The 26730-nt window shown below is 40.0% G+C and overlaps 2 long non-coding RNA genes across 2 annotated transcripts in view; one reads left to right on the top strand and one right to left on the bottom strand.

Moving 5' to 3' along the window:
- Positions 1-664: 664 nt before the first annotated feature.
- On the bottom strand, positions 665-26034 carry LOC124855430. Its single transcript, XR_007035079.1, has 6 exons — positions 25768-26034; positions 25415-25498; positions 23863-24081; positions 12275-12830; positions 962-1065; positions 665-723 (listed from the first exon to the last, which is right to left on the bottom strand). It is a non-coding gene; the product is annotated as an uncharacterized LOC124855430 (long non-coding RNA).
- LOC124855433 overlaps positions 13862-26730 on the top strand; it is a 21456-nt gene continuing 8587 nt past the window's right edge. Inside the window, exons 1-3 of the long non-coding RNA XR_007035084.1 lie at positions 13862-14244; positions 14959-15046; positions 16100-16173. This is a non-coding gene — a long non-coding RNA (uncharacterized LOC124855433). The remainder of the gene's footprint in view (positions 14245-14958; positions 15047-16099; positions 16174-26730) is intronic.

Genomic DNA, 26730 nt, shown 5'->3' with positions numbered 1-26730 from the left:
AAAGAGCCGTTGTAGATGCTGATGCTGTGGGCAGGAAGGATCTCCTGTAGCGCTCCGTCTTACAGCAGATCTGAAGAAGCCTCTGACTGAAGACACTCTGTTGTTGTAGGACAGTCTCATGAAGAGGATGCTCAGGGTTCTCCATAATGTTCTTCATTTTATGAAGAATCCGTCTTTGCACAATGATCTCCAGAGGTTCCAGAGGAGACCCCAGAACAGAACCAGCCTTCTTTATCAGCTTGTTGAGCTTTTTTAAGTCCCTGGTTCTGATGCTGCTTCCCCAGCAGATGATGGCAGAAGAGATCAGACTCTCCACAACAGACTTATAGAAGATCTGCAACATCTTGCTGCAAACACCAAAGGACCTAAGCTTCCTCAAGAAGTACAGTCTGCTCTGTCCCTTCTTGTAGATGGCTTCACAGTTGCATCTCCACTCTAGTCTGTTGTCCAGGTGAACACCGAGGTATTTATACTCCTCCACCACCTCCACCTCTTCTCCCATGATGAAAATAGTTTTTGACTTATTCCTGTTTCTCTTAAAATCTACAATCATCTCCTTTGTTTTAGTCACATTCAAAATGAGATGATTGTTTCCACACCATGCCACAAAGCAGTCCGCCACCTTCCTGTACTCATCTTCTTGTCCATCTCTGATCCACCCCACAACTGCAGAATCATCTGAGTATTTCTGCAGATGACAGGAGTCTGTCTTGTACTGGAAGTCTGAGGTGTACAGAGTGAAGAGGAATGGTGAGAGTACAGTTCCCTGTGGTGCTCCTGATCTGACCATTAAACCGTAATAACGACATACAATTTTATAGAAAATGTTAAAAGTTAAGCAAAAGTGTGACTGTCATAATTTCCAATCAACAGAAAACATTTGAGTTTTCACAACTATCACTTTGGCAAATTAGTTAGACTTACTTTTCTCACACAGTTTGACAATTTTATTAACTCTTACCTTTGGTCTCCTTCCCCTCAGGTGGTGTCCCACAGGGCTGTATACTCGGTACAATCTCTTCACTTACTACTATGTAATGTGTCAATGTATGCAGATGATACCATCTGTTAAAAACAGAAGAAGTTGAAGGCAGAATGACAGATGTGATGGGATAGGTTAAATGCTGATGCTTCAGTTGTTGATCTAAACGCTGATCGTTTTTTATTTCTGGAGAACTACTACAAGTTGTCTCAAAATATGAATATCCGGGCTTGTGATTAGATTCTAATGTGAATTTCAGAAATACAATTTGGGACATTTTAGCAGATTAAATGTTTGCTCTCCTAAAGGAAAAATTTTGATGATCCCCAAAACTTTTGGAAAAGTATTTTGTCGACTGCCGAGACAGAAGTGAAATTTTTTGGACAGTGTGTGTCCTAATATTTCTAGTGTAAAACTAGCACAGCACATCAGAAAAGAACATCTCAGTGACAGTCAACATGAGGTAAGTAGTGTGATGGTCTGGGGCTGGTTTGCTGCTTCAGGACCTGAACAATTTACTGTAATTGATGGAACCATAAATCCTGCTCTCTACTAGAAAATTCTGAAGGACCATGTTAAGCCATTAGTTTGTGATCTTAAGCTTAAGCGTACTTGGGTTCTGCAGCAAAACAATCATCCAAAGCACACCAGCAAGACCACCTCTAACTGGCTCATGCACACACACACACCAAAAATAACATGAAGGTTTTGGAGTAGTCTAGTGAATGTCTGGACTTAATTCCTATCTTCCTTAAGCAGTTTGTTCATGCTGAAAACCCTTCAGTGTGGCTAACTTAAAACGATTTGGCGAAGAGTGGCCCAAAATTCCTTCACGGTGAGATAAAAGACCAGTTATCACAAAATGATAGCAAATGTTCAAATGAAGCAGTTTTTAGGTTTGGTTGCAGTTTACCTTTTCACATGGAGCCAGGTTATTTGGATAGCTTTTTCTCTTCATAATATTTACATTTGTTTGGTGATCAAAAACATTTATGTGAGAGATAAAAGCAAAACAAAATAAATCTGTGAGGGGGCAAATACTTTTTCATTTCACTGTATTTGTCAGACTCTTACTAAATGAATAATAAAAAGTGGAAATTGAACTAAGGTTGATCAATTTATCTGTCCTTTCAACCTTTAAATTTTTTCTGTCTTTTTCGCAATAATGCTGAAGCAACATTCCCTAGACCAACAACAGCCCCTGTGGCAGACTTCATAATCAATACCAATAAAATAAATCTGTTACCCAATTTTCTTAAGTGCCTCTGTTATTGATTTTCTTTGCAAACAAGTTAACAAAACAGGCAATAAAAATCAGCGACCATCCCAGCTCTGATGGAAATTATCTACAGATCACAGCCATGTATGAAAACACGGATGATAAATTCCCCTCCAATTTGTAGTCCCATTAAAAATATTATTTACAAAGATCATCTGACTGAAGCTTTCAATTAAATATCTGCTTAGAGGGTAAAGGCGTAAATGATTAAATGATGCTGCAGTAGCTCATTTTCATGTAAGATTAAAGCAGAAGATAAAAGAAAACTCTTTTTTAAAATGAATTTCAACATCCAGTGTCAAGGCTGCAGTTTCTCTGTTTATCTTCCTTCTTCCACCCGTCACTCCCCTCGGTTTGGAGGTTTCATTTGTGGTGCCATGACTGATAACGAGCTGAAAGTAAAATGCAGAAAAATATTCCCTAATTAAAGAGCCATGAAGGATCACTGAAGGTTTTTGCAAAACACACATGAACACACACACAAGGAGTAACACATCATCTGTGGGGTTGATGTGCTGTGGCTAATGATAAGGACAGTGGTCCATGGCTACCACGACGGTTCCTCTCCCGAAAAATGGGTTCATCGTTTCACATCATTATTTAAATCAATCCCATGATTCCTAAAATATTTGCATATTGAAAGATGGTCGCCCTTTTTTTCTTTCTTGCCTTTGGCTGATGCAAGTGACAGGAGGAAAATGATAAAGGGTGCTGCTGCCTTGAAAACACAAGAGGAATATTTCACTTCAAAGACACTTCAAGTATAGATAAAACTGCATTTTATGTCATATAACATGTTGAAGGTCTCAGAGGAAAAAGGCTCATTACATAATTAACTAACACCGGTTAGTTAGCTGTACATTTGACTAATCGTTCATGTTACTCTGACATCAGTGTGAATTTTCTTTTTCTGCATGTTGCATTATGATAAAAAACAAAAATGTGCATATCAGTCATTTAAATTCAAATAAAAGTAAAAAAAAATCATAAAAACACATGCTTTGTTTAATATGAATTAACCACATAATTACAGATATTTTTCTTTTTGTCTTTTGAAAACAAGTGTTTTTGAAATTCCAATCACAGCCTATGTAATACCTATGCCTTCCAGCAGGTGTCTATAACACAGACAATGATTATTTTAAATTTGAAAAAAGGATCTTTTGCTTGACTAAAGGCCTATACGTACAGCGAAAGAAGAGAGAAATGCATCATTTTACCTGAGACTGCAAGAACAAAGTTCTGTTTGACCTGAACATTTCATACTTCAAAAAATCCCATGTGCAGAAATCCTAGGAAGGCTTCACAGGTCACTCCCACTGCAGCACATCACCTTTATATTTCTCTGAGACAACACAAGAAAAAGGTTCTGCACAGAATATTTGTCAAGAAGAAGCTGCAAGAATAGATTGATGGTTTTGTTCGTGCAGGTCTGGGAGGGCAAGCACAAGTTCTTGTGGAGTAAGAAAGTAATACACATTTATTTTAGCACTGATGAAGAGATGAAAACTACCGTTATTAAACACAAGACACCTTCATGACATTTCTGAAAGTATACAAACCACTTAATTGGTTTTAGATACAATAACTGAACTTTAACCAAAATTGCGTCATGACTATTTATATATTATTCAATTTTAAGGTGTTTATGTGAAACCCTTAAAAAAAGTTTTTCAGATGTTGGCTATTTTAATAATAATTGTAATAATAATATTTATTATAACAATTATGATACTTGATTATTATCATTATTATTCATTAATTATAATAATTGTGTCAAATAGAATTCTCAACAATAGATCCACTGTTATAAGTATACAAATTGTTAACAAATAAATTGAGACTTTTCAGGAATAATAATAATAATAATAATCCAGATCCGGATGCTCAGGCACTTTCTACTCTTCTGTGATTTTGGCCAACAGATTAAATTAATACAAATACAAATTAAATGTAGTTTTTGTTGTCTTTCACACTGTTTATGCTTCCCTCTCAGTCATTAACTTTTTCAGCTCACATTTGATGTTAAAAAGAAACTGAATCAGGACAAAGTGGGACAGATATGAACAAAAACATATAAGATGTATTTTGTGTTGTAGTTTTTGTATGTTGATCTTAAATCATCTCCGGATAGATTGGTCCATACCACCAACTTTTGGTTTCTAAAAATCTGCACTTTGAAAATCTAAATTTTTCTAAATAAAAACAGTTTGTTTGGACAGGAGGTCCAAATACAGCAGATATTAAACTAACTTTAGTGGTAAATTCGTTTTGAAAGAAACTAATGAAAAATCCAGATATAGATATCTGGAGGAGAACATGTCATTTTGTTTGTCCACCAATGCAGCAAAGTGGAAATCCAACATCTAAAGGAAACTTTTATGGGGTTTTTGATTTAACTCGTACTCGTCGTCCTCCGCTGATCCGGGACCGGGTCGCTCCTCACCCTATCTCTAAGGAAGTGCCCGGCCACCCTACGGAGGAAGCTCATTTCAGCCGCTTGTATTCGGGATCTCGTTCTTTCGGTCATGACCCAAAGTTCATGGCCATAGGTGAGGGTAGGAACGTAGACCGACCAGTAAATTGAGAGCTTGGCTTTTCAGCTCAGCTCTCTCTTCACCACAACGGACTGGTACAGCCCCCCCCATTACTGTGGAAGCCGCACCGATCCGTCTGTCGATCTCCCGCTCCATTCTTCCCCCACTCGTGAACAAGACCCAGAGATACTTAAACTCCTCCACTTGAGGCTGGAACTCCCCTCCAACCTGAAGAGGACAAGCCACCCTTTTCCGGTCGAGAACCATGGCCTCAGACTTGGAGGAGTTGATCTTCATCCCACACATTCATCCTTCACACTCTGCTGCGAACCGCCCCAGCGCATGCTGTAGGTCTTGGCTAGAGGGGGCCAGCAGGACCACATTATCTGCAAAAAGAAGAGACGAAATCCACTGGTCCCCAAACCAGACCCCTTCCGGCTCTTGGCTGCACCTAGAAATCCTGTCCATAAAAGTTATGAACAGGACCGGTGACAAAGGGCAGCCCTGCCGGAGTCCAACATGCACCGGGAACAGGTCCGACTTAGTGCCGGCAATGCGAACCAAACTCCTGCTCCGCTTGTACAGAGACCGGATGGCCCCTAATAAAGGGCCCCCGACTCCATACTCCTGGAGCACCCCCCACAGGGCATCACGAGGGACACAGTTGAATGCTTTCTGCAGGTCCACAAAACACATGTAGACCGGTTGGGCAAACTCCCATGAACCCTCGAGTACCCTGTAGAGGGTATAGAGCTGGTCCAGTGTTCCACGGCCGGGACGAAAACCACACTGCTCCTCCTGAAGCCAGGGTTCGACTATCGGCCGGACTCTCCTCTCCAACACCCTGGCATAGGCCTTACCAGGGAGGCTGAGGAGTGTACTCCCCCTGTAGTTGGAACACACCCTCCGACACCCCCAGTCTGCCAGTCCAGAGGCACTGTCCCTGACTACCACGCAATGTTGAAGAGGCATGTCAACCATGACAGCCCTACAACATCCAGAGACTTGAGGTACTCAGGACGGATCTCATCCACTCCTGAAGCCTTGCCACCACGGAGCTTTTTAACCAGCTCAGTGACTTCAGCCTGGGTGATGAAAGATTCTAACCCCGAGTCCCCAGTCTCTGTTTCCACCAGGGAATGCGTGATGGCAGGATTGAGGAGATTCTCGAAGTACTCCTTCCACTGCCCGATAATGTCCCCAGTCAAGGTCAGCAGCCTCCCACCCCCACTGTAAACAGTGTTGGCAAAGCACTGCTTCCCCCTCCTGAGGCACCGGATGGTTTGCCAGAATCGTTTTGGGCCAACCGGTAGTCCTTCTCCATGGCCTCACCGAACTCCTTCCAAGTCTGAGTTTTTGCCTCTGCCACCACCCGGGCCGCGGCACGCTTGGCCTCACGGTACCCGTCAGCCGCCTCAGGAGTCCCACAAGCCAACCACAGCCGATAGGACTCCTTCTTCAGCTTGACAGCGTCCCTTACTGCCGGTGTCCACCGCCAGGTTCGGGAATTGCTGCCACGACAGGCACTGCAGACCTTACGGCCGCAGCTACGGGCAGCAGCTTCGACAATAGATGCGGAGAACATGGTCCACTCGAACTCTATGTCTCCAACATCCCGTGGAATCTGGTCAAAGCTCTCCGGGAGGTAGGAGTTGAATACATCCCTGGCCAAGGGCTCCGCCAGATGTTCCCAACAGACCCTCAATATGCGCTTGGGCCTGCCAAGTCTGTCCAGCTTTCTCCTCCTCCAGCGGATCCAACTCACCACTAGGTGGTGATCAGTGGACAGCTCAGCCCCTCTCTTCACCTGAGTGTCCAAAACATGCGGCCGAAGGTCTAATGATACGACAACAAAGTCGATCATTGACTTCCTGCCTAGGGTGTCCTGGTGCCATGTGCACTGATGAACACCCTTATGTTTGAACATGGTGTTCATTATGGACAATCCGTGACTAGCACAGAAGTCCAATAACAAAACACCACTCGGATTCAGATCGGGGAGGCCATTCCTCCCGATCACGTCTCTCCAGGTGTCACTGTCGTTTCCCGTGTGGGCGTTGAAGTCCCCCAGCAGAATAATGGATTACCCGGGAGGGGCACTATCCAGCACCCCTGACAGGGATGCCAAGAAGGCCGGGTACTCCGCACTACCGCTCAGCCCGTAGGCCGAAACGACAGTCAGAGACATGTCCCCAACCTGAAGGCGCAAGGATGCGACCCTCTCATCCACCGGGGTAAACCCCAACACAAGACGGCTGAGCTGGGGGGCAACAAGCAAACCCACCCCAGCCCGCCGCCTCTCCCTGTGGGCCACTGCAGAGTAGAAGAGAGTCCAGCCCCTCTCGAGGAGATGGGTTCCAGAGCCCACGCTGTGTGTGATTGAAAAACAACATAAATGATTCACTAACTCCTTTTTAAATACTGCTGGGTAAATCAACAAATATTCTCACTGACTAATTTCTTCACTTTAATGTTGACTTGATTCCCAGCACTTGTAGGCAGTGGCAAATTCTCATTACTATTAAAGCTGGAGCTTCAGATCATCCAAAACTTTACACACAAATAGGCATGAAAAAAGCGAATGAAACAACAGAGAGCTGGCGTGAGATAACTCAGTTTGGTTTATCTCATGTTAAAATTTCCAATTTCTTTTTAATCACCTTAGGTGATGATAGTATTCCTGTCTAAGACATTCCGAGGAGTTTTCCCTTACACAGCCTTGCAGAGCCTGGCAAGTAACACAAGCGAACAAATGGAGCTGTTTTGTTTTAAGCATTAGGGTTATTTATGCTACTTGTGTTCACTAATTTTATTTCAGCAAACCAGACTTTGTTGTGTTGTGTTGTGGCTGTGCTTGCTTTTTGTTGAATCTTGTTTTTATGAGTTTCCTTTTTATTGTAAAGTGGAAGCCCAAGCTTTGTGTCAGTACAGACCAAACGCAGCAAATAGATAATCTATTGGACTTAATGATTACTGAGTCTTTACATTAACAAGACATTTTCCATGTAAATGCAATGGTTGACTGATTTTAGACTTTAGACTAAATGTTTTTTTGAAGAAACATCTTGAAACCTTTAATATTATGTTGTTAAAAACTGAGGTGGCACAACATATCAGGAATGTATGATCATTGCAACAATAGTGTAGGCAAAATTAATTTCACAGAGAACAGTCTGGAACACAGTATTTGTTGCCTGATATATTCCAAGTGTAAGTAATAAACATTTTGCAAGTAAATATGATAAATGTCTAAGGCCTTCACAGAAGAGGTAGATTTATCTTGAGATTAAACTATAAAAAGGGTGGGTTCTTTTACCTAATGGGAATAAATTAGGGGCATCAGAATAAAGTGGGCCGAATAGTTGCACCACACTTTTCAGGTCCTGGTTGAAAACCGTTTTGAAACCATAAATCATTATTTTTCAAGTTCAAGTTCAGACTTATTAATATTTCTTTCCTGTGCATCAAAGCAGAAGTAGTTAATTTATCCATCTTTATTTTTTAAAATCGTACCATAACCCTGTCTGAGAGGAACAGAGCTATTAGACACCATGCCTGTGTAAATGTAGATCACAACCTGATCTTTTGAAGGAGATGATACTCAGCACGGTGTCACTATTAAAATAACGGAACAAGAACATATGGGTCACATCAGATATACCGTGAAGGGTTCAAGGCACAATGTTACACTGCATTGTACTGAGCTGCTCAACTGTGTGTGTGTGTGTGTGTGTGTGGGTGTGTGTGTGTGTGTCTGTGTGTGTGTGTGTCTATTGTAGATGCCTGTGTGTGCTCGGACACTGTGTGCTGTTCGTGCCAGATAAAGGGAACATCACTGAACCATGTCACTGAAGCAATCAATGGACATACCGTGGACATCTGGTGAGTGAAGGTATGTAAAGTATGTATGTGAGTGTGAGCAGAGTGTATTGTCCACAGTACTGTGAGTCATGTAACATTGCACTGCCTAAGTAACTGAAGAGGATGGTTCTTGTAATATTTTATTTATTTAGACATTAAGTGCAGGTTTCAGAAGTCCCATCTTCAATGTCTTCAAAGTAGAGTTTATTATAGATTTCCTTACACTTTAAATAAATCAGTTAAATCAAGCTAGATGAAAACTTTATGGCATTTTTTGTTACACATCAAGCAGCAAAACAATTTACAAATAAAACTAACAAAGAAGAAAAAACAGAAAGAGAATGAGTCTGACTGAGAGACAGACAGACAGACAAAAATGCACAAATACAGAAGCAGAGAGAGATGAGTGCTAGTGTGAATAGGAGGGAGAGAGAGTATGCTGAATCCCACTCAGACCACCTGCTCATCAGTTCCTCTGGCACAACAGATACTGTCATTGTCCACACAAACACAAATACACGCACACACACACACATTGAAATCTCAAATATAAAAATCTCCCGGTGCGCTTGCAGAAAGCCTTTCCCAGTCCCTCCCACATCAGATGCTGGGCACAGAGACTTGATTTAAAACTGTTAGGTGCCATTCAATATGGGCCTGGTTGGGAGCCAAGCCTCGGACATTTCTCAAACTTACCTGCTCACTTTCTTGTTTCAGAATGCTGCAGAATGGTTTTATTACTCTGTCTTTTAAATGTGCTGCAGTGTTTTTATGCTTTTTACCTGGGAAGTAAGCAATGTAACTAAAGATTGATTCTTTACTTTTTTAACCAAGAATCCCATTAAGATGCAACATTTCTTTAGCCAGTCCTGGTTAAGACAAGTTGCATAAATGTACTACATTAATAAATAGACTGTTTAACAAACAATAATCTTTATAACAAAAAACAAATTCATGCTCTAAAAATAATCACAGAGCTGATAACATTGACACTGTTATGTTTTTAGTTTAAATTGACTAAATAAGGGTGATGAATCCAAATGGAGCATGTTCCTGAGAACTTACACATTGTCACAATCTACCCTTATTTCATTAATGAGGATTTAATTTTTCACTCTTTCTACTTTTATTTTGTTTCTGTAAACAAAACATTTTTACCCATGCATGTAATATTCACGTCTGCTATTGAATATTCTTATGCAGAAACCTTATATTCACAAGTGCACTCACACATATAAACCCATTCCATTAAGCTGTTTTTGCCCTCTTTGTTATGAAAGACCGATCCTGCCAGCCATAGTGAGGCTCTGCAGCTACTTTCTAGAAGCTTGACCTCAGCCAATAGGTAAGAAGCTGAGGCGGTGACGCTGGTCCAAAGACCGCCACCCCCGTCTCAGTCCCGCTCCGTTCGTATTTACATTTCTTCCTCATGTTGAGGAGGAAAAGACAATACAGAGACAAACTAATGTAAAAAAGAAAGATGGAAATAAACGGTTAGGTAAAACAAAACAGGAGTATATTAGAGGGGAAAATATATCAGTGCTAAAGAAATAAAAGGATAGTAAAATAATTTGAAAAATAATATATTTTCATGGAAAAAAAACATGTTTTAAATATATTAGTGAGTGGTAACAAATTAAAAAAAATAAAAAAGGTAGGAAAAAAATAAAACAGCAAGAAATCCACTTGTATTAAATAAACAAAAGAAAAATAAAGAGTTCAAGAAAAAAAAATCTGATTTGAAAATTAGTGGTTTAAATAAAAATAGTAGATTAAAATAGAAATATATATATATATTTATATCTGATTAATTGATCAATAAGTTAATAAATCTCGTCTTTTTCTTATTTTGTTGCATGTAATGGCGCACTAATTTATATTTCTAGCTACGTTTTTGCCCATTAATTATTTTATTGAGTCATTTATTTATTTCTGTATTTATTCTTCATTATGGCAGGATCGGACCTCCATACTCATTGACCTAATCTGGAGCCCAACTAAAGTCAGAAGCCTGCAGCTGTTGACTGTGCAGATAGTTCACTACTTTGATTTTCGGTGGCCAACCATTTAATGGCTGTGTCTGCAATTCCTTATTGCTTGAACCTTGTTTTTTTTTCTGGGTAATAATCATTTTCACAATGGCAAGTCCTTGCTTTTATACATAATATAACCACAGTGTAAAGCTGATAAGAAGATGCTCTGGTAATGGGGTATTTCCTTAATTTGGGGTATTTTAGAACATGCAAAATGTTCAAGTCTCAGCTTAACGTTTTATAAACTCTTATCCCATATTTCGGGAACGAAAACTTTGCAGAGCATTAAAAACATAGTTGTTGTTTTAGATGTTTTAGGCATGGCTTAGGAAAACACAATCTGTCTCCGCAGCACCCCAAATACCACCTCCCCCATCTATTATTCTCAATCGAGGGGATTCCATTGACGAGACAGGTGCAGCTATGCATCAACCCAACCCCCTGGTGAAGAAGAAAGTCCACACACAGTCACACAAACACGGCTTCACACAATATATAACACACACGCGCAAGCATATGTACAAGCACCCTCCACCCACGCTGACCATGCATTGTTTGGTCACAGTATGCGTGTGTGGGTATACTCAGGTACCCAAGGTAATGGCACCTGGGGTTATTCAAGACTAAATGGCAGCTCTGGCTACACCGCAGCTCACAAAGTGCTTGTCTGAGCACCGCAGAGACTAATGTGCCCGTGCACACAATGTCTCACTCAACTACAAAGGACAGGTGTGTGCGTGTCACCAAATTGTCCCACCGTTGTCTGGGCCTCTCTGAGTGGCAGGCCCTGTCCATTAGTCGCAATTTAACAGGATGATCAGAGTGCTTGAAAAGGGCCACATCAAACAGGTCTGGAGAATCCCAGGTGCCCGACGCAAACGCAGGCATCAGCAATAACCCAGCCCACTTACAGGCCAAATGTATTTTGTGAAGGAAATGAAGATGTTCCTCCTCTATCCAAGGCTCTTTTGTTTCATGGTGCACAGACAGGCGGGATTGTCTCAAAGTTCACATGATGTCTGCGCAATGAGAGCTGCAAGGGCAATTATCTTTCCGAGATGCATATTAATATTTCACTAATGGAAGGCTGATGGTCCTGTTATGGCAAAGTAATAATATACTGCTGGCGTGTGGAATACAAAGCTGATGTTAAGTATAATACAGAACAAAAGCTCTGATCTTTGACACAGATTTTCACCTTCTGAAGCTTTGAAATGAACACATAAATCTGGCTAATTACAGCCTGCATGGATCTGAAAAGTAAAAGGTTTGAACTTTAGAAAGTACAGAGCAGACTGTTTTTGGACAAGATGTGGAGATTTCTTTCCTGGGTGGAATAATACACATAACTTTTAAAACAAGAATTGGGATTGTTTGAAATACATTTGAGTGAAAAAATATGAAACTCATTAAATGTTTATTGCTAAAAATGTTAACAAATATTGATCTCTATTGATGTTTTATTTATCTCTAAAAAAGAAAGTGATTTGATTCTACCTAAACAAGAAAAATTAACCTTAAACACAAAAGGGATAAAACAATATCTGTTTTCTAACTGAGAAAAAAGGTTAAGAAACCTTACCTCCCGGTAGCTGGTCTAGTTTGGCCCACTCCTTACTTTCAGCTGTGGGATGTTTGGGGAGTTTCTTGCTTGTACACTCCATTTATAGGTCACATCAGAGCATCCCATGATCTAGGCCTTGACTCATTCCAGGACTTTCCATTTCCTATTTATCAGCTAGTTCTCAATGGATTTACTGGTATGTTTTGGGTTAGTCATGTTGCAGGGTCCAGTTCAGCTTAAGCTGGAAATTGTTTCTCATTTTCAGACCATTCTTTGTAAACCTGAGAGACGGTTGGGAGGGGAAATGCCAGTAGATGAGCAGTTTGTGAAGTTCTCAGACCAGGCCATTTGGCAGCAGAAACCATTAGTCCTTCACCATTCTGATGCTCAGTTAAAACTTCGATAAGGCGTCTTCGCCACATCTATATCAGTACCCCTGTGCTGCAGACCAGCTGTCAGAGACACAGCCCCATGTCTTCACATACTACAGGTGGCCAGTGAGGTGGTCCAGTATCCATTGGGAGAGATGGTGGTCCACTCTTGACAGCTCCAGTTTGTCCCTCAAAAGTCCAGGCTGGATGAAAGTAAAAACATTGGAGAAATCAAAGAACACGATCCTCACAGTGGCCGGTCAGTGTTGTCAAAGCGATTAGTGTATTTTTGTTGCAGTAAAATATTTAGTGTATGGCGCTGAAATAATGGACAATACATCATAATGAAATAGCAAACACTGTAGGAGGAATCTAGTTCTTTGCTGAATTGTTTTGACATCATTAAACAGTTTTTAATCTTATATTTATAAAACAATGCAGAAACAGTTTGCTGTATTATAAACACTACCTTTCATAATATAATTTCTTCTGTTGAAAATAGGTCAAGGCCCAAGCAGGACAGCAGGAGTGGGACCAAAAGGACACAATCTCCCAGGTCCCCGTGTTGATTTATGACCATGCCCCTGCACCTGCAGTGACCTTTATAGGTGTCACCCAGACAGGGATTCAGCACTCAGGCCGAGATGACAAAGCTTCTCTCCGAAGGTCAAGCCCTGCCCCGCAGCTACATCCTCTGAAACTCATCACGCGAGCTGGGCACACTTCTCCAACTGCGTTATCTTCTTCTGGGAAAAGTGTGTAGCTGCAGGCCGCGGGATTGTGACACAAAAGCAATCATAACCACCTGCTTGTTGATGTGTCCCAACTGTGAAATATTTCACAGGCACACTTCTCGGCTAGTATTCATCAAGCTTGGTACAGTGCACATCCATGTTGGATCATTCCGTTTTCAGCCATTGCACACTGTAGCAGTTTTATTGTGATTTCTTAAAAGTAAAAAGTACGTGCTGCCAAAAGTTTAGGTTTGCACTTCAAATTTACAATTTGCACAGGAGTTTCTCCTCGGAGAAACAATGTTAGGTGTCACATTAAATGTTCATTACTTTTTAACATTGTATACGAGTGATGAGCTTTAGATACACATTCATGAAGAGATGAAGAAAGAGGGAGAGGATGAGAGGGAGACTGGGTCCTTTTCCACTGACAGGTGTGCAATACTGGCTGGCCTCTTTGAAAAGCATTCATTTCCTTAGCAACTGGATGTCAGCTCAATTCAGCCAGGCGATTTTAGCAGATGGCTTGGTAAATACCTAACCATGTGTTCATGTGGAGAAACTAGAATGCATCACGACAAAACAGACGCACATTTCCCCAACCTCACACAACACTTTCACATGAAGCACTCATTATTCTCCCTTTCTCTACTTTTTAAAGGTGTTTTTATGCTTATTCTGATGCAACTAGTGATTGTAATAAATCCATCCATCAATTATCATTTAACATCTACAACATTTGACTTATCATTTGTAAAAATACAATTTGTTAAAATTAGGAGCACAACAAATTAAGACCGCCTCGCCGCTCAGGTTTCTAGGATCTGAAAGACCGACTGAACGTAGCTGGGTCACAGCAAACTTCCATCTTTTCAGCGTAAAGGTAAGCATGACCCTCTTCTTTTCTTAATACTCAACACACATCGATCTGGAAAAAAAGGAAGTAAAGTGAATCGTCTTGATGTTCTCTTCTTAGCCCCTGCTTGTGAGTGGGATATATTAGGCAGCAGGTCCTCAAAGTTGATGTGTTGGAAGCAAGGAAATTGGGCAGAGTAACAATTTGGGTCCCTTTCACAGGGACAAAATTGTGATGCTTGGTGACTGGGTCAAAGCATCTCCACACCTATAGCTCATGTTGGGTGTCATCCAAGGAGCCCCAACCTTGGAACTTAGAAGATCTAGTGGCTAACATGTAGGTGCCAGATACCTCAGCACACCTTTAGGGGTCTGCTGTGGCAGTAAAACAGAAACTATTTTGAAGGTGGTCATAACTTTATGTCTAATTAGTTTAAGGTTTCCCCTGCTATTGTTTTGACCATGTTATCACAGTGATAATGCCATGGGTAAAACATCTATGCAAGGATGTTTCCTAAACCCCCAAAACCCTGCTGGAAAAATGCTCATAAATCCAAAATCTCTCATTTTACTTATCAATCTGACCTGATCCCATCAAGGCTGTGTGGCATCAAGTTGCTACAACAAAAAATGAATAAATCTAGAAAACGACATGTTACACACTTTGAACTGTTGCTTCTGTTTTATTCTCCTCCCTCTTGTCCTCGTCATTAAATATGTTGTATTGTGTGCTATGTTAAAGCAAACCAACCCAGCTGTTGTTGCAGCTCAGCAACAGACCCTGCTATTAACACTAAGGCCCCATCAGTGACCCAGCACTCAACACCATGGTAATTGTACATGCTCATGAACATTTGTGTTTGTTTGTGTAAGGGAGTGTTTGTTCTTAAGGTCTATGCAGATTCAGAACTGCATTAAAATACTTTGCAGGAAGATATTTCATTAATTTTGCATTTGAATGTTCCATAGTTACAGCAGTTGCTGTAAATCTAAAAGCTTGCTGTTCACACTGTAATGCTACATATACTAGACGACACAAAGCTACAAACAATGCCTAGAAGTCATGCATTTAACATCTAGCCAATGCACAATGGTGTTGTATAGTGCATTGGTATTAGTATATCATAAAATAAAATTAGAGAAATATACTGAAGTCAAGTTAGAAGCTCATTTTCCTTCAGAGCCACAGTGACGAATAGGTGAGAAATATTACCCAAACCTGTATCTAACTGTGACTATTTTATACCAGAGACTGATTTCCTTCCAGAGACAGCTGGAATTACCACACAAGTGGATCTTAGTGTAGGACACTTCCAAAAAGACTGTCTCTTTCCACAGCTTTTGTCCTCCTGCTGCGATAACATTTAATGCCACATTTCACTACTGAGTCTTTTCTGCCTTATGTGTTTACTTCATCATTATAATTTAGATCACAGCTGTAAGGTGAAGGGGAATATTTCATAACCAACAGAGTAGATTTATGATTTCACATCAGAGCCTTTAACTTGATTTAAATAAATTCAATTTGTTTAGAACCAGTGACCATCATAGCTTTTAGTTGGCTTCATTTTCTCAAGCCTCGATTTTTGGCTAAACATAATAAATATTTAATCTATTAACTTTGACAAATAGCTTATGAATGAGGCAAAACTCAAACGTTGAACATAGTTGATGTTTCTGAATCAAAATGACTCAATTTTAGCTGTTTTAGTTTCACTGAGGCATTGTATTTTCTGCAAAATGTCTAGACATGTCCACGTGTTATATAGTCTGTGTGTGTGTGTGTGTGTGTGTGTTGCTCTGTTTTGATCTTTGAGTTTTCATGTTAGCTGTGCTAACTGCACTCATCATTTTGTAATTGTTTTACCTGTTTTTTGCACCAGCTCTTTCACACAGCAGCATGGCATCACCTCTGCTCCTGGTGTAAATAATGGATGACCACCCAACAGCTGGAAGGGTAAACGACATGTTTTAACTGCTATTATAATAAGTACTATTATACTATCCTCTTATAGATTTTGTAAAATTAGCAAGTTGTCCCCTGTACAAAAAAATCACATCTCTATAACAAATTTCTTCTGCTCCATAAAGTTAAATAGAAATATGACCTATAAACTGAGATCTGGATCAAGGTTGCTATTTGTGCACAGTTAGACCCTGAAGAGAGAAAAAATCATGAAAAAATCAATAAAATGAATCAATAAAAAAAAATTACATTTTTCTTACAGTGTTGATTATTCTGAAACTATATTCAGTATATTATAGTGATGCAAGCAGTTTTCCTATTAGATTCAATAACAGTAGAGAGTAGCAGTAATATAAAGCAAACAGCATCATACGATAGTTTTACAAGATGCTTTAATAATGTCATATCTAAACACAATTTCAATACCATACTGTGTAGCACACATTCGTACGTTTAGATAAAACTTTAAACAAAACATTTTCCAAATTTATTTTTTTTGACATACAATTTCTTTAGTTTAGGCCACATTTCCAGGAAAGCAGAGACAGTCCCAGCAACACTCAAAGGAAACAATCAAATTTCCACAAAATAAGATCTTTGTTGAAAACTCAATGTTTTAACAACAAATGCAAATAGGTAATCTTGGTTAAGACAAGATTGCTTTCAACAGTAATGTTGTGGTGGCTTTTTTGCCATTAATATTTTGTGCTAAACTGTACACCACATCAAGCTCTTGTCTATAAGCCAAATATGTTGTCATTTACACCTCTTAACAAAATGAAAACAGGTTCTTGATAGAGATGCAGAACCTATTTAAATATCTTGTCTGAGACTAAGCTGGCTGGCTAATTTCTGGCTCAACTTTGGCCTGCCATTGCCACTGCATGGTATGTTAATGCACACGAGCACAGTTTTGTGTCTCCTTCCCTGCCCACTGCCTGTTCACCACTCAAGTCCCCATATGCCGCTCCCTTGCGCTCCTCTCATCCAGCCACTGGGAGCTTGATTAAGCCTGACTTGTCACCAAATTACACACACAAAGTTTACATGCATTCCCCGGCTCTCCAGCTGTTGCAGATTTGTTGCAAAGAATAAATCTTGAAGCAGTTGACTGAGCAGGTCTGGGATGTCTGCCGCCTCATTGATATAGTGAGATGGAAGACGGGTGGGAGGGCGGCTGAGGGGGAACCGGTAAAAGAGAGACAGAAACCCAAACCAAGGCAGATAGGCAGAGATGACACGAGAGACTCGGCTAGATTAGCAAACAGAACAATAGCATTTTGACTACAGATGCAACAGTCAAGCGGTCAGAGTTTGAAATCAAAAAATCTCCCCTTCATTGGTTCTGATACATGATTGGTCAAATAGTGAGAAATCCTCAACCAACAGCATGTGTTCACATTTAACATTTCACATTTAACCAAATAGTTTGTTTCTGGTAGGAAATGAGAAATACATATCTCAAAATATTTTTTTTTTAAATTGAAAAAGGACAGTTTATTTACATTTTTTTAAAATGGCACCTCAAAGATTATTTGTGCCTTTCTCAATAATTAAAGTAAAAATCTTTATTAGCATTGCAGCAACAAAGCCCTTCCTATAACTGCTGAGCAGCTTTTTGCAAGCATCCTCTGGTATTTTGATGATTTATCTTTGGTGAAGAGCCTCAGGTCTTTGAGGTTGGAAGTCCTCCTTGCCATTACCCTAATCTTTAGTTCTTTCCACAGATTATCTGTCAAATTCAAGTCAAGACTCCACCGCTGCAAAATGTTAATATTGCTTCCAATCACATGAAACATGTTGGTACAATTAGGACTACTGTAAACAGAAATCTGACAGGATTATGAATCATTTTGGGCTTAACTGAATGTGGAAAGATTGAAGGAACATCTCTAGACATCAGCCAGGAAGTTAAAAGTTTAGGTTTTATTGTCAGACAGTGAGATAAAATGCTCGTGTCTTTTTATACAGTGTATGTAAATAACATGTTTCAACTACACTACCTGGCCAAAAAAAAAAACCCGCCACCAAAAAACAGAAGGTCCTAAACTCTAATATTTAATTGGACCCCCATTAGATTTGATGCATTCGCATTCGCTGTGGCATTGTTTTGATAAGCTTCTGCAATGTCACAAGATTTATTTCCACGCAGTGTTGCATTATTTTTTCATCAGCCACTTTCATTGATGATAGAGTCTGACCAAGTCTGACCGCTGAGCACAGCCTTCTCCAGCACATCCCAAATATTCTCAATGGGGTTAAGGTCTGGACTCTGTGGTGGCCAATCCATGTGTGAGAATAATGTCTCATGCTCCCTGAACCACTCTTTCACAATTGAAGCCCAATGAATCCTGGCATTGTCATCTTGGAATATGGCCGTGCCATCAGGAAAGAAAAAATCCAATGATGGAATAACCTGGTCATTCAGTATATTCAGGTAGTCAGCAGACCTAATTCTTTGAACACATACTGTTGCTGAACCCAGACCTGACCACCTGCAGCAACCCCAGATCATAGCACTGCCCCCACAGGCTTGTACAGTAGGCACTTGGCGTGATGGGTGCACCACTTTACCTGCTTCTCTTCTTACCCTGATGAGTCCATCACTCTGAAACGGGGTAAATCTGGACTCATCAGACAATATGACCTTCTTCCATTGCTCCAGAGTCCAATCTTTATGCTCCCTAACAAATTGAAGCCTGTTTTCCCATTTAGCCTCACTAATTAGTGGTTTTCTTAAGGCTACCCAGCTGTTCAGTCCCAATCCCTTGAGTTCCCTTCACATTGTGCGTGTGGAAATGCTCTTACTTTCACTATTAAACAGCCCGGAGTTCAATTAAATTAAATTCAGTTTATTTATATAGCGCCAATTCACAACACATGTTGTCTCAAGGCACTTCACAAAAGTCAGGTACATACATTCCAATTAATACTAACCATTGAACAGTTCAGTCAGATTCAGTTATTTATTCAAATTGGATAAGACGTTTTTCTATCTAAGGAAACCCAGCAGATTGCATCCAGTCAGTGACTTGCAGTATTCACTCCTCCTGGATGAGCATGTAGAGACAGTGGACAGTCACTGGCGTTGACTTTGCAGCAATCCCTCATACTGAGCATGCATGTAGCGACAGTGGAGAGGAAAAACTCCCTTTTAACAGGAAGAAACCTCCAGCAGAACCAGGCTCAGTGTGAGCGGCCATCTGCCACGACCGACTGGGGGTTTGAGAGAACAGAGGAGAGACACAAAGAGAACAAAGAAGCACTGATCCAGGAGTACTTTCTATGGGAAGGAAAAGTAAATGTTAATGGATGTAGCTCCTTTAGTCGTGTCATCTAGAAAGAAAGAACATATAAACTTTGAGCCAGTTTTCAAGGATAGAGTCTGAAAGAGAGCACATATAATTAGTTACTCCATGGCGCGGGGCCGCCGGGGATGCCAGACCAAACCACCAAGAGCCAGAGCTCGGCCACCCCAGAATGGGCCACGTGTAGGGGCACTAAGTAAAATAATAAATTGATAAAGTTTGTCCATCTAGAGCCCACTGTTGGCCATTGTTATACTAAAAACCACAAGGATCGGGATACCTCTCTCTGTCAGACTGATTATAACCATTGGAAAAGAGAAGGGGTCATACAGGTAGCAGAAATGGAGGGTGTGTTTGCACCTCAACCATAACTGAGCCGGTTTAGGCCAAACCTGACTCCCCCTTACTCCGTCCAACAGGGAGGGTGGAAGGCGGAGGTAAAAAATAAGGAAGATAGCCTAAGCCACTCTAACTATAAACTTTATTAAAAAGGAAAGTTTTAAGCCTAGCCTTAAAGGTTGACAGGGTGTCTGCCTCACTGACCAAAACTGGGAGCTGGTTCCACAGGAGAGGAGCCTGATAACTAAAGGATCTGCCTCCCATTCTACTTCTAGAGACTCTAGAAACCACCAGTATACCTGCAGTCTGAGAACGAAGTGCTCTGTTAGGAACATATGGAACAATCAGATCTCTGATGTATGATGGAGCTAAATCATTAAGGGCTTTATATGTGAGGAGGAGAATTTTAAATTCTGTTCTGGATTTAACAGGGAGCCAATGAAGGGAAGCTAAAATAGGAGAAATATGATCTCTTTTTTAAATTTTCATCAGAACTCTTGCTGCAGCATTTTGAATCAGCTGAAGGCTTTTAACTGCATTTTGTGGAAATCCTGATAGTAAAGAATTACAATAGTCCAGCCTTGAAGTAACAAATGCATGGACTAGTTTTTTTAGCATCACTCCTGGATAGGACATTTCTAATTTTGGCAATGTTCCAGAGGTAAACGAAGGAAATCCTAGAAACCTGTTTAATGTGGGATTTAAATGACATGTCCTGGTCAAAAATAACACCAAGGTTTTTTACTTTATTACCGGAGGTCAATTTAATGCCATCCAGGTTAAGTGATTGACTAAGCAGTTCTTTTTTAAAGACTTCGCTCCAAAGACGACAACTTCTGTCTTGTCTGAATTTAGAAGCAGAAAATGTAAAGTCTTCCAAATTTGTATGTCTTCAAGACATGCTTGTAGTCTATCTAACTGGTTGGGCTCATCAGGATTCATGGAAAAGTAAAACTGAGCGTCATCAGTGTAACAGTGAAAATTTATTCTATGCTGCCTGATAATTTGACCTATTGGAAGCATATATATAGTAAAGAGAATTGGCCCAAGTACTGAACCCTGTGGTACTCCACAATTAACACTGGAGTTTAAAGATGATTTATCATTTACATGAACTAACTGGAATCTGTCAGACAAATAAGATTTAATCCAGCGTAGCGCTGTTCCCCTGATCCCTACAGCATATTCCAGCCTTTTTAAGAGAATATTATGGTCGACTGTATCAAATGCAGCACTGAGATCTAACAGGACAAGTACAGACACAAGTCCATTATCTGAGGCCATAATAATATCATTAGTGACTTTCAGCAGAGCTGTTTCAGTGCTATGATGAGCTCTGAAGCCTGACTGAAACACTTCAAACAGGTTATTGCTGTGTAAATGATCACACATTTGACTAGCAACTATTTTCTCAAGAATTTTAGATAAGAATGGAAGATTGGATATAGGTCTGTAATTTTTCAAGTCATCTCGATCAAGCGAAGGTTTCTTAAGTAAAGGTTTAATTACAGCTACCTTAAAAGCCTGTGGTTCTGATCCATTTACTAAAGATAGATTAATCATACCTAAATGGGGCTGGTAATCAGAGGGAACACTTCCTTAAATAATTTGGTTGGGATAGGGTCTAACATACAAGTTGAAGGTTTAGATGAAGCTAATATTTCTGATAACTTAGGAAGCTCCACAGGATCAAAACAGTCTAAACACAAATCAGGTTCTGCAGTTATTTCCAATGTTTTCTCACTTGCTGAGGATGAAGTAAACATCTTCGGGAGTATGTCAAAGATTTTCTTTTTAATAGAATAAATTTTATTTAAGAAGAATCCCATAAAGTCATGGCTGCTGAGAGCTAAGGGAAGGGATGGTTCAACAGAGCCCTGACTCTGTGTAAGTTTATCAACTGTACTAAAGAGAAACCTAGGATTATTCTTGTTCTCTTCTATTAATGATGGGTGAAATCAAAAGTGGGACAGATTCTTTAAAGGTTGTTACAGCATTGTCTGATAATGATCTACTATAATGAAATTTTCTTTCAGGTGTGGAGTACTCAGTTAAATTAAACTCAAAGGTTATTAAGAAATGGTCAGACAGGACAGGGTTATGAGAAAATATTGTTATGTCTTTACACTCAATGCCATATGTCAGCACAAGGTCCAGAGAATGAAGACAAAGGTGGGTAGGTTTGTTAATGTTTTGTGCAAAGCCAATTGAGTCTAAGATAGCATTAAACGCTATATTTAGGCTATCACTTTCAGTGTCAACATGAATGTTAAAATTCCCCACTATAATAACTTTATCTGTATTTAACACTAAATCAGATAAAAGGTCTGAAAACTGATCTAAAAATTGAGAGTAAGGACCTGGTGGACGGTACAAAACAACAAACAGAAGTGATTTTAGTGCTTTGCAATTTGGATGAGGAAAACTAAGGATTAAATATTTAAAAGAGTTGCAGCTATTAATTGGTCTGGGATTAGTCAATAAATCGGACTGAAAAATGGTTCCTACTCCTCCTCCTCGCCCGGTATTTCGAGGTATGTGAAAATTTAAATAATTAGTAGGAGTTGACTCATTTATAGTAACATAATTCTTTTGCTGCAGCCAGGTTTCTATGAGGCAAAATAAATCAATCTGATTGTCACAAATCAGGTCACTAACTAGCAAAGTCTTTGAAGAGAGAAATCTTGTGTTCAGTAAGCCACATTTAATTGTTTTATTTTTCTTTTTAGTCTGAATTGTATTTATTTTCATTAGATTTTCCTGATTTCCTCCTTTTAGATTATTTTTTAATCTATTCAATTTTGGCCGTGGGTGAAACACTGTCTTAATAAGGTAATGGGTGGGTAGCAGTACAGAAGCTGCAGAGAGGAGTATTAAACTACAACCCTGCTTCCTGGTTTTAACCCTGGGTTGTCAGAGTTTTGATGAACTAATAAATTTGGCCAGATTCCTAGAAAGAAGAGCTGCTCCATCCAAAGTGGGATGGATTCTCTCCGGATCAGACCAGGTTTTCCCCAAAATGTTCGCCAATTATCAATGTAACCCACATTGTTTTCTGGACACCACGTAGACAGCCAGCAGTTGAATGACAGCATGGGGCTAAACATGTTGTCACTGGTCAGATTGGGGAGGGGACCAGAGAAAATTACGAAGTCCGACATTGTTTTGGCAAACTTACACACCGAAGCAACACTAACTTTGGTGACTTCCGATTGACGTAACCGGGTGTCATTACCGCCAGCGTGAATTACAGTCTTACTGTATTTACGCTTATCCTTAGCCAGCAGTTTCAGGTAGGATTTGATGTCGCCCGTTCTGGCCCCTGGCAGACATTTGACTATGATCGCTGGTGTCTCTAGTGCCACGGTTCTGGCTATGGAGCTGCCAATTACCAGAGTTGTCTTCTCTTCTCAGCGGGTGTGTCGCTGAGTGGAGAAAATCTGTTAGAAACGCCCAGAGGGCTGGGATCTAGGACTATGCTTTCTACGTACTGTCACCCAGTCGGCCTGAGGCCCCGGCTGCGCGGGCTCTGCTGAAGGACTGCTACAGGGAGCTACCCTCGGTCGGATGCATGCTGGCTAAGGGGCCTCGGCTATCTGCTGGTTTTTTCAACAGCGAGGAGCCGGGGATCCAATTCCGACACCCTCGCCTCCAAAGCTACACAAATGCTACATTTATTACACCTACCATTATCACTAAAGGAGGCAATGGAGTAAATGAACATCTGACAGAGAGAGCAAGAGAGAGGAGGAGACTCAGAGAGAGAAACAGGTAGAAAACGGGTAGCCATGGTGGAGCTAAAGCTAACGCTAAGCTAGCGACGACTTACCACTACTAGAAAATCGTGTAAGACACGGAGAGTCCCCAAACGTTAAATGCAGCAACAGAAAGTATGTGTTTTAACGTGCTTATGTATTATAAGAAGTAAGAGATATCACAGTAGAGAGAAATCAGATCAAACGAGAGAGCCTTTACATACCAAACAATCCACCGAGTGCAACAGTGAAAACAAGAAGTGACGAATACGCCTTACCTTAGGGTTTGTTGACTTTTCCGGCCACCTTTTTTCCTCGAAGACGATGGGTCCCCAATATCCTTCCAGTTTTTAATAATGCGTTGGACAGTTCTTAACCCAATTTTGGTAGTTTCTGCAATCTCGTGAGATGTTTTCTCTACTTGATGCATGCCAGTGATTTGACCCTTCTGAAACAGACTGACATCTTTTCCACGACCATGGGATGTGTCTTTCAACCTGGTTGTTCAAGAAATGAGAAGCAATTCATTGCACCAGTTTGGGTTAAATAACTTGTTGCCAGCTGAAACATACTCGCCCATGCAGTAATTATCCAATGGGAGACTCGTACCAATTTACTTAGGTAAATCCAGGTGGTGACTTTTTTTTTTGGCCAGGCAGTGTATATATTGTAGTTATAGTGTACTGTAAGGAATATGGTTATGTCACTCAGACAAACATTTGTAATAAGCCGGAGGTTTCATAACATTTTATATTTTTAAAGATTCTTTCACCCAAACAGGGATGTACACCAAAAACTAAGTGAAACGCCAATGCTTTCTGTAAATAATACACAAATATATTAAATTATGTCAGGTTTGAGCATTTTAAGACTTTATTTATATAATACTCTGAATAAAATAGATGACAATACTTAACTACAAAGAAGAATAAACTGATACAAAATGGTTTAAGTACATAGGTATGAAATGGCTTGGCTCCTAACCCCAACTTGTACTCACTCCCAATCATTTCATCCCACCCTACTTGTCGCTTGTCATTTTTCCCGTTTACCATTTTGTACCTTTGCAGTTTTTGTCAGTCTGTTGCACCTTAAAAAGCTGACAATTGAAAGTAGAAATGCGCCAATCAGCCAGAAACTGGAACCGTGCAATAACCCCATGATCGGCTCTGATTAGTGATCTGCGGGTCCATTGCTGAAAAATCTTGGTTTTTTCCACCATGTAATAAAATCTTCCAAACTTAAAAAAACACCAGGTTTGGTCTATAGATGGACTAAGAGTACACCTTTTCTAGTATAGTAAAAATCAGTTGAAGGTTGGGGACCTATTAATGATGAAAGGTCCGGCTCTTTTCAAAGATCTGGATCTTTTGGGCCCGACTTCCTTGGTCAAGCGAGCTCTTGCTGGTACTAAACAGCTCTTCATGTGAAAAATATGTTTGAGCCTAAGTTAGCAATTATGAATGTTTGTTCATTAGTAAGCATTGTTTTTTGCTTTTTTAATGAAAGGCTTACTTTTATTAATTTTTAATAGAAAATAAGCTCAGTCAGGGTCCATTCCTGCTGCTGCTTTTGCTTAGTTCTTTACTTTTTTAACAGTGGATGAAGTTGAATTCATCTCCATGTTTCTCTGAGTATTTGGCCTGCATTATCGTACCTTTGGATGTGAATAAAGTCCTGCTTGCATAGATTCTCAGCTGAGTTGGAGTGGTTAAAGAGTTGGCATGAGTTGGTACTTCTCGTTCGCTAGCCAGCTGGTTGTGAACAATTACTTGTCCATCATATGCATAAATGGGGTGACTTCACATTTTGCTGGATTATAAATAGTACCTTTATCAAGGAACCTGTGGCACATTTTCCTTCCTTGGTGTGTTTTAGTCTTCAGAAAAATAAATCAGTCAGCAGTTCAGACTTCTATGAAAATGGGAAATCAGTACAAGACAGAAAATATCTAATTAGTGCATCACAAATTATGACAAGAGTAATACTTCTTATAAAACTCAGATCCTTAAAGTACATCATTACTTATTATTAGATAAATATTATCAGCATCATAAATGCCTTTAAAATCACTGTCACTAAATGCTTCTTCAATATTAGTTATACTGCCAGTGGCATTAAAGGAATACAATTTAAATCAAATTAATATTTTTAGCGGCAATTAAAAAATAAGCGTACTCCACCATAGATCAAGAAGCTTGATGGTTCTTCACAGTATCTTTTGCCGTTTCTAGTACAGCACGCACTGACATCTCAGATGTTCAAGCAGTCTGCTGAAACTGTTTTTCAGATGACCTCTGTACTTTTAGTCCTCTTTCATCTGTCTCTCTATTTTGGATCCACTAAAAAAGCAAGATTTAAAGATTAATCATTGTGGAAAAATTTGTTGGAAAAGCTGACATTTTCCTATGGATAGCGATTTTTTTACTCTCCGATTTTGCCAAATTGTTGTTCTGTTTCTTTGCTCCTCTCCTTAACCCCCATGATTTCTCTCTAAGATCATCTAAATGGTTGTGGCAGTAATTGCTGTGCGGGCATCATTATCCAAGAAAGCATGAATAAGACACAGTAATGAGCAAAAGCCCTGGAGCTCAGTAGACCGTTGATCAATACCATTAAACAATGTGCACTTTGAGCTGAGCTGCATTTGAGAGCTCCGACACTCAAATGGATATTCCTCATAGCACTAATGGCTTTGAACTGGGCCTCCATTACCATGTATAAAACGCACCTTATTAACATAATCAAATCTCTCTCTGTGTTTTTTGCGTCAGAGATAATATGAAAAGACATGGGGTTGCTAATGTAATTAAGCGTATGCTATAATTGCTATCCCCTGATCACATGACCTCTTCTCCTAACAAAGATGAATAAACATTTCCATTACGGTGACTACTGTGTTGTGGCTTGGTGGACTGTTGGTTCACATATTGTCTGATATTCTAGTGTAAACAGCATAACTTCAGAAGCCGACCCTCAGTAATAAGAACTTCAACAAATCCAAAAAAGCTGAAAATTATACCCCAAAACTTTAAATTTTGATGAAATTACATCTAGGGTCTCTATTCATCTCATCCATCCCGGCTAAATATGCCCAACAAATGAATAAAAAGCTCCCAGAGAAATGATTACTATTTCACTAAGAA

This window comes from Girardinichthys multiradiatus, chromosome 19 (genome assembly GCF_021462225.1).
Source record: "Girardinichthys multiradiatus isolate DD_20200921_A chromosome 19, DD_fGirMul_XY1, whole genome shotgun sequence".
NCBI lineage: Eukaryota > Metazoa > Chordata > Actinopteri > Cyprinodontiformes > Goodeidae > Girardinichthys > Girardinichthys multiradiatus.
Note: the sequence above shows the minus strand (reverse complement) of the source record. Positions and strands in the feature narration are given on the sequence as shown.